Here is an 8,006-nt window from a genome sequence, read left to right on the forward strand (position 1 = left end):
ACCATGCCCAGCTAATTTTTTTTTTTTTTTTTTTTTTTTGAGATGGAGTCTTGCTCAGTCGCCCAGGCTGGAGTGCAGTGGCGTGATCTCGGCTCACTGTAAGCTCCACCTCCTGGGTTCACACCATTCTCCTGCCTCAGCATCCCTAGTAGCTGGGACTACAGGCACCCACCACCATGCCCGGCTAATTTTTTGTGTATTTTTTTTAGTAGAGACAGGGTTTCACCATGTTAGCCAGGATGGTCTCGATCTCCTGACCTCGTGATCCACCCGCCTCAGCCTCCCAATAATTTTCGTATTTTTAGTAGAGACAGGGTTTCACCATGTTGGCCAGGGTGGACTTGAACTCCGTACCTCAAGTGATCCACCCGCCTCGGCCTCCCAAACTGCTGGGATTACAGGCTTGAGTCACGGCACCCAACCTAATTTTTGGTATTTTTTTGTTTTTTGTTTTGTTTTGTTTTGAGACAAGGTTTGGCTCTGTCTCCCAGGTTGGAGTGCACTGGCACAGATCAAGGCTCACTGCGGTCTTGACATCCCGGGCTCAAGTGATTTTCCCACCTCAACCTCCCAAGTAGCTGGGACCACAGGTGTAGCCGCCATGTCTGGCTCATTTTTCTTATTATTTTTTATGGAGACAGGGTTTTGCTATGTTGCCCAGACTGGTCTCAAACTACTGGGCTCAAGGGATCCTCTTGCCTAAGCCGCCCAAAGTGCTGGGATTACAGGCATATTCCACTGTGCCCAGCCCCAAATAATTGTACATTTAAAAATAGCTAAAAGAGTATAATTGAATTGTCTATAACACAAACGATAAATGTTTGAGGTGATGGATCTGTCATTTAATTTACCCTGACGTGATTATTATACATTACATACCTATAACAAAATATCTCATGTAACCCATAAATATATGTACCTATGTGCCCATAAAAATTAAAAATTAAAAACTATACTCAGAGTTTAAAAATAATGCAACTCCACATTTTATGCAATCAAATTTTAAAATCTCAATTATAGTTTTATGACGTAGTTTTTGCTGAAACTGGGTGGGGGAGCTCCAACCACAGTATTAAAACTTGAGGCCAGCACGGTGGCTCACACCTGTAATCCCAGCCCTTTCAGAGGCCGAAGTGGGCAGATCACCTGAGGTCAAGAGTTCGAGACCAGCCTGGCCAACATGGTGAAACTCTATCTCTACTAAAAAATACAAATTTAGCCAGGCGTGGTGGTGAGTGCCCATAGTCCCCAGCTACTCGGGAGGCTGAGGCAGGAGAATCACTTGTACCCGGGGAGGCAGAGGTTGTAGTGAGCTGAGATCATGCTACTGCATTCCAGCCTGGGCGATGGAGTGAGACCCTGCCTGAAGAGAAAAAAAAAGGCCGGGTGCAGTGGCTCACGCCTGTAATCCCAGCACTTTGGGAGGCCGAGGTGGGTGAATCACGAGGTCAGGAGCTCGGGACCAGCCTGGCCAACATGGTGAAACCCCATCTCTACTAAAAATACAAAAAAATTAGCTGGGTGTAGTGGTGGGCAACTGTAATCCCAGCTATTTGGGAGGCTGAGGCAGGAGAATCACTTGAACCTGGAAGGTGGAGGTTGCAGTGAGCCAAGATCACACCATTGCACTCCAGCTCTGGTGACAAAGTGAGACTCCGTCTCAAAAAAAAACAAAAAAAGACTTGAGTGTGAGAATGTGATGAGACTTCAGAGATCAATAGTCCAACTCTCGGCCAGGCGCGGTGGCTCACGTCTGTAATCCCAGCACTTTGGGAGGCTGAGGCGGGTGGATCACTAGGTCAGGAGTTCAAGACCAGCCTGGCCAAGATGGTGAAACTCTGTCTCTACTAAAAATACAAAAAAATTAGCTGGGTGCGGTGGCAGCCGCCTGTAATCCCAGATACTCGGGGGGCTGAGACAGGAGAATCGCTTGAACCCTGGCGGGTGGAGGTTGCAGTGAGCAGATGGCGCCGCTGCACTCCAGCCTGGGCGACAGGTGAGACTCCGTCTCTTTAAAAAAAAATAAAAATAAAAAAAGTCCAACTCTCATGTTAAAGATGACAATACCTAAGTCCAGACCAATAAAAAGGATGTGCCCAGACATCATATCTACTTAGAAGCTAACTGGGGATAGAACAGCAGCCTCCTCACTTCTAGTTCAGCCATCTGATTCCAGCATCAGGCAAGTCAAGGTCACATCCAATTCGAGGTCAAAGCTCTTGGGGAAATATTGTTATTTTTATGAATATATAAATACATTTTTTTCACTGATAGTGATGGAAAATCACTGATAGTGATGGAAAATCACCAATAGTGATAAAAATTACAGCACACTAGGTACTCATTCACTATGACCATATAGGTAGGAAAAATCTGTTACAATCACTGGGAAGAACTGCCTCCCCCCCCACCTTGCTACACACACACACACACACACACACACACACACACTATGACTATACCTGATGTTCACCAGCACAGGCAGAGCAGGACCACATGTCAAAGAAGCAAGAAAGGTTGTGGCATTTGAAATGTGTACGTTCTGAAATTTTCATTTAAAAGCCAGCAGCGAGTGTCACTTAAACCCCAGTAATCAGATTACGTCTGAGTCTCGAGGCCTTCCTCATAACATGGATAAGAAAATGCATAGTATTGGCCGGGCATGATGGCTCACACCTGTAATCCCAGCACTTTGGGAAGCCAAGGCGGGCGGATCACGAGGTCAGGAGCTCGAGACCAGCCTGGTCAATATAGGGAAACCCCGTCTCTACTAAAAATACAAAAATTAGCCAGGCATGGTGGCGTGCGCCTGTAGTCCCAGCTACTTGGGAGGCTGAGGCAGGAGAATCGCTTGAACCCAGGAGGTGAAGGTTGTGGTGAGCTGAGATCACACCACTGCACTCCAGCCTAGGTAACACAGCAAGACTCCATCTCAAAAAAAAGAAAAGAAAATGCATAGTATTATCATATATATTGGTGACTAAAGGAAGAGATCCTACATTGCCCTCCCTGGAGGTAAAGAAAGAACAACAGATGATCCTATGCATGGTTTGTCAACAGGGCACAAGGTGCTCCCTCAGTGCGCATGGCATTTTACTTTCCTCAGCTGTTCTAAGGAAAAATATCATCTGTTCTTTCAATCCTGTACAAATCTGAAGCATTGGGATTAGCTGAGACGGCCACACCCCTTCCTCTTTAGGAAATTCATTAAGACTCTATCGTCTTTCCCCATTATATTTTCCTGGTCAAATACCTGCATGCACAGCTGGGCTACTGGATAAGCAAAGATGCTTCTGCAACCATAGATGCTGACCTCTGTGCCCAAGCCTATATCCAGAAATCCACCATACTGACAATGCCATGACAGTAAGAAAATTTTGATTACATCATTAATCAGGAACAAAAACAGAATATTTTTATAAAACATATAATTCATCCTAAATATTTTCCAATGTAAGGATTAGTATTCAAATGATTGGAGAGTAATTGATTACCATCTAGTCCATCTTAAATGTGCACATTCTAAAATCTCTTTTAAAAGCCAACAGGCTGGGCGCAGTGCTCACACCTGTATTCCCAGCTCTTTGGGAGGCTGAGGTGAGCGTATAATTTGAGGTCAGGAGTTCAAGACCAGGCTGGCCAACATGGTAAAACCCCGTCTCTACTAAAAATACAATAATTAGCCAAGTGTGGCTGCAGGGAGCAGAATCACTTGAATCCAGGAGGCGGAGGTTGCAGCGAGCCGAGATAGCACCACCGCACTCCAGCCCAGGTAACACAGTGAGACTCCAGCTCAAAAATATAAAAAATATAGGTCGGAAGTGGTGGCTCACACCTGTAATCCCAACACTTTGGGAGAACGAGGCAGGTGGATCACCTGAGGTCAGGAGTTTGAGACCAGCCTGGCCAACATGGCAAAACCCTATCTCTACTAAAAAGAAAAACACAAAAAGAAATTAGCTGGGCATGGTGGTACACGCCTGTAGTCCCAGCTACTTGGGAGGCTGAGGCAGGAGAATCGCTGGAACCTGGGAGGCAGAGGTTGCAGTGAGCCGAGATCCCAGCACCGCACTCCAGCCTGTGTGACAGAGTGAGACTCTGTCTCAAAAAAATAAATAAAAATAAAAATATATAAAATTAAAAAATAAAAATAAAAGCCAACAGTAGGCCCATTAACATCACTCAGTGTGGCACCTAACGCTAGTAAAACTACCACCTTGAATTTATTAGTTGTTTCTCTGTCACAGCCTTCCTTCAGTGTAAATATACTTGTTAGCTAATAATCCCTTCCCTCATTGAACTTAATCATTGTCTTACATGGCTGTTTTAACAAACATCAGCTCTACATTTACTTATGCTTTTCATATAGCTTTTGCTAGTATTTTAACCTTTCACTGGAGGATGTGTGGGTTTGTTTGCTTTCTCTTTCTCTCTCTCTCTCTCTCTCTCTCTCTCTCCCACCCCACCCCCCACAACAGAGACATAGTATAGTACATATAGACCATGTTTTTTTTTTTTTTTGAGATGGAGTCTCGCTCTGTTGCCCCGGCTGGAGTGCAGTGGCACGATCTTGGCTCACTGCAACCTCTGCCTCCCAGGTTCACACCATTCTCCTGCCTCAGCCTCCCAAGTAGCTAGGACTACAGGTGCCTGCCACCACGCCCAGATAATTTTTTGTATTTTTTAGTAGAGATGTGGTTTCACCATGTTAGCCAGGATGGTCTCAATCTCCTGATCTCATGATCCACCTGTCTCGGTCGGCCTCCCAAAGTGCTGGGATTACAGGTGTGAGCCACCGTACCCAACCTAGACCATGTATTTATACGTCAGTAAATGTAACTTAGAATTCACATTATGCATCATGTTGGCAATATAGTATATAAAATGTTTTATGGTTGCTTATGACATCAAGCTAACTCTTTTTTTTTTTTCCTTCCCCGAGACGGAGTCTTGCTCTGTCCCCAGGCTAGAGTGCAGTGGCATGATCTCAGCTCACTGCAACCTCCACCTCCCAGGTTCAAGCAATTCTCCTGCCTCAGCCTCCTGAGTAGCTGAGACCACAGGAGCCCGCTACTACACCCGGCTAATTTTTGTATTTTTAGTAGAGACGGGGTTTCACTATGTTGGCCAGGCTGGTCTTGAACTCCTGACCCCGTAATCTGCCCACCTCAGCCTCCCAAAGTGCTGGAATTATAGGCTTGGGCCACTGTGCCCGGCCAAAGCTAACTCTTTTGGAAAAACAAAAATTAGTATCTTATTTTAGTCTGTTAAAATACCTTGATTTGATACATTTTTAATAGATAAAAATATGGATTTCGTAACTCAAATTGTTGTGGTCTTCTAAAAATATTTAACTATGACTACTATCTGAGTTTATATTGTCATTAAGTAAACAACAAACACTACACAGAATCCAATAAGGAAATTATCTACACACAAGGCATGGTGAGATAACAACTCAATCTTCTGTTGAATAAAATGAAAAGCATGAGCATGCCATAAGAAAAAATTTGGAAAATATAATTTTTAACATAAATTAAAATTCCAGAGGGGCAGGAAAAAAATTCTATTTTCACCCGCAAATGGCACAGCTGTTATTTCAGCAGAGGATTACTCAGGTTGTGGATTTTTCATGCCTCCAACTGTGTCAGCAGCCAATCTAGGACTGGCAAGAGGCAATGAGAGTTCACTGAGCGGTCATGAGGGGTCTTAAGACCCTGTAAGTGCCTCCTATTCTTTTATGCCTTTTGGTCACTTCACAGTACGGCTCTATCTCTAGGATTAGTAGAAATGGGCATGAATGGGGTGAAATTTACATCTGCTTTTTTTTTTAACTGCTTCTAACAACTCTACTAAAACATTCAGATGTACACTGAAGCCAAGTTCTGGAAAAGCTAGAATTTATTCATGGTTATTATACTACCTCTCGAAAACTAGGATCTCTTCATACATGTTTTAGGATATTTCAACTGAGTTCCTGCGTTGTATACTGTAACTATACTTTTTCCTAATGTAGTCTAGTCCTCAAAAAAGGTTCCTTTAATGGGTGGTGTATCAGAGACGTTTAAATTCATGTTTCCACTCTGAAGAGTTTGTAACAGCTGGGAAAGCACACAGACATTACAATTGGGTAAAGGACTACTGTTTCTCAGTAGGAGACTATCTTAAATTTTCACACATGGTGAGGAAGAACATAGATGAACAGTCCCAATCGATCAGATCTCTTTTTGTTTCCTGACACTCTCCTCTCCTAGAAAATGCCTTTTAAATCGGAGGATAGAGACAAATCAATGAAAAATACTTGAGGGTGCTTCACAATGAGAAAGCCCCCAATTTCCAAGGCTATACACAGCAGCTTCCAGGATGAAGAGGAAAGGTGTTGTTCCCTTTTCCAACACTGAAGAGCTCCTTCCTCATCCCATAGCACCACCAGTGGTATTTCCACTAGGCCAGCCCAAATTACCAATGCCAAAAGGAAACTGGGGCTGTCTTAGATATGCTTCAGATTAAAAAAAAAAAAAAAGCGGGGAGAGGGGCTGAGGATTTGAGAGGAGGGCCAAAGGAGGATGCTAGGAACCACAGAACCATCTTGGGCTCATGTTAGGTGCAATTAAACCCATGAGTGAGGGCCAGAACTGCGCCCCCTGCTGCTGATCTAAGTGGAATAAACCTCTTTGGCCCAGCCTGCTCTAATCTCCATTCCTGCTCCCAAATAAGTGCAGTAGATTGCTTGCAAAAAGGCTTCAATTATTCTCTTCTCTCTATCCATGTTCCTTGCAATGTGATTATATAAATAGCTCCTTCCATCAAGAGATAGAACCTAGTTCCTCACCTCCTGATTCAGGGCTGGCTTTAAAGTGACTCGCCTTGGCTAACAAATTCAGAGGAAATAATCTTGTGCTAGTTGCAAGTCGAGGCCTCAAGAGGCCTTGGTTGCCTCTGCACTCTCAATTAGAACCCTGCCAGCCATAGTGTGAACAAGCTCAGGCTAGCCTGGTTACAGATTAAAGACCACAAAGTCGAGCAGAGAGGAGCTGAGGCCATCCTAGAAGAGACAGCCTCCAACTCACACAGCAGATCACAGACACAAGTGAAGGTGGCCAAGGTCAGAAGACCTGCCCAGATTGAAAGAACCATCCAGCTGAGTCCTGCCCAAATTGCCAACCCACAGAATCAAGAACTAAATAAATGGTGGTTGTTTAAAACCACTAAGTAAACTGATATTGTGATGAGCTGTTAAGCAACAAAATCTGAGCACAGATGGATTCTTCATGAGTTCATTCATTCCATGAACATTTATTAAATATCATTTGTTTTCAAGTAGTGCCCCAGTAGTTGCTGGGGGTATAATAATTAATATGCATTACTGCCTGCAATTATGAATCACTTCCTCCAACCACACTAAATGAGAGATGAATAACAAGATCTACTTAAAGAAAAGGAAGGCTCAAAGAGGCCACTTTTCAGCTGGCTTTTAAAGGAAAACTAGTAACTTGCCAGGTAGACATGCATGAACATCAGAAATAGAAGAAACAGCATGTGCAAAAGCATAGATGCAGGAAAGAACTCAAGGAATGTTCTAGGAATGGAAAATAGTTTAGGACAGATGGAGTGTGGGGAGGAAATGGCAGATGATAGAGCAGAGAAAACAGATTGAAGGCAAATAATGAAGAGTCTCACATTGTAAATCATGCTTAGGGATTTGAATGCCTCTTGTAGGCAGTGGAGAGCTACAAATCGTTTTTAAGTAAAAAACGGCATGATTAAATCTGTGTTTTAGGAAAAGAAAGCTGATGACAAGTGGAAGATGGATTAGAGGCAAGAGTAGAATCAGGGAGATCAGATGAGAGGTCATTACTACAATCCTAAAAGGGGATTAAAGAACCAGAACAAGGTAGTGAATATGGGGAAGAGGGGATGTCTATGAAAGATGTTTCAGAGAAAGGAGAAAGACTCAGCAGCTTTGATGACCACCTAAGTATGAGCTGTGAGGGTGACAAAAGTCG

The sequence above is a fragment of the Hylobates moloch genome, unplaced genomic scaffold (assembly GCF_009828535.3).
Source record: "Hylobates moloch isolate HMO894 unplaced genomic scaffold, HMol_V3 SCAFFOLD_7, whole genome shotgun sequence".
Taxonomy (NCBI): domain Eukaryota; kingdom Metazoa; phylum Chordata; class Mammalia; order Primates; family Hylobatidae; genus Hylobates; species Hylobates moloch.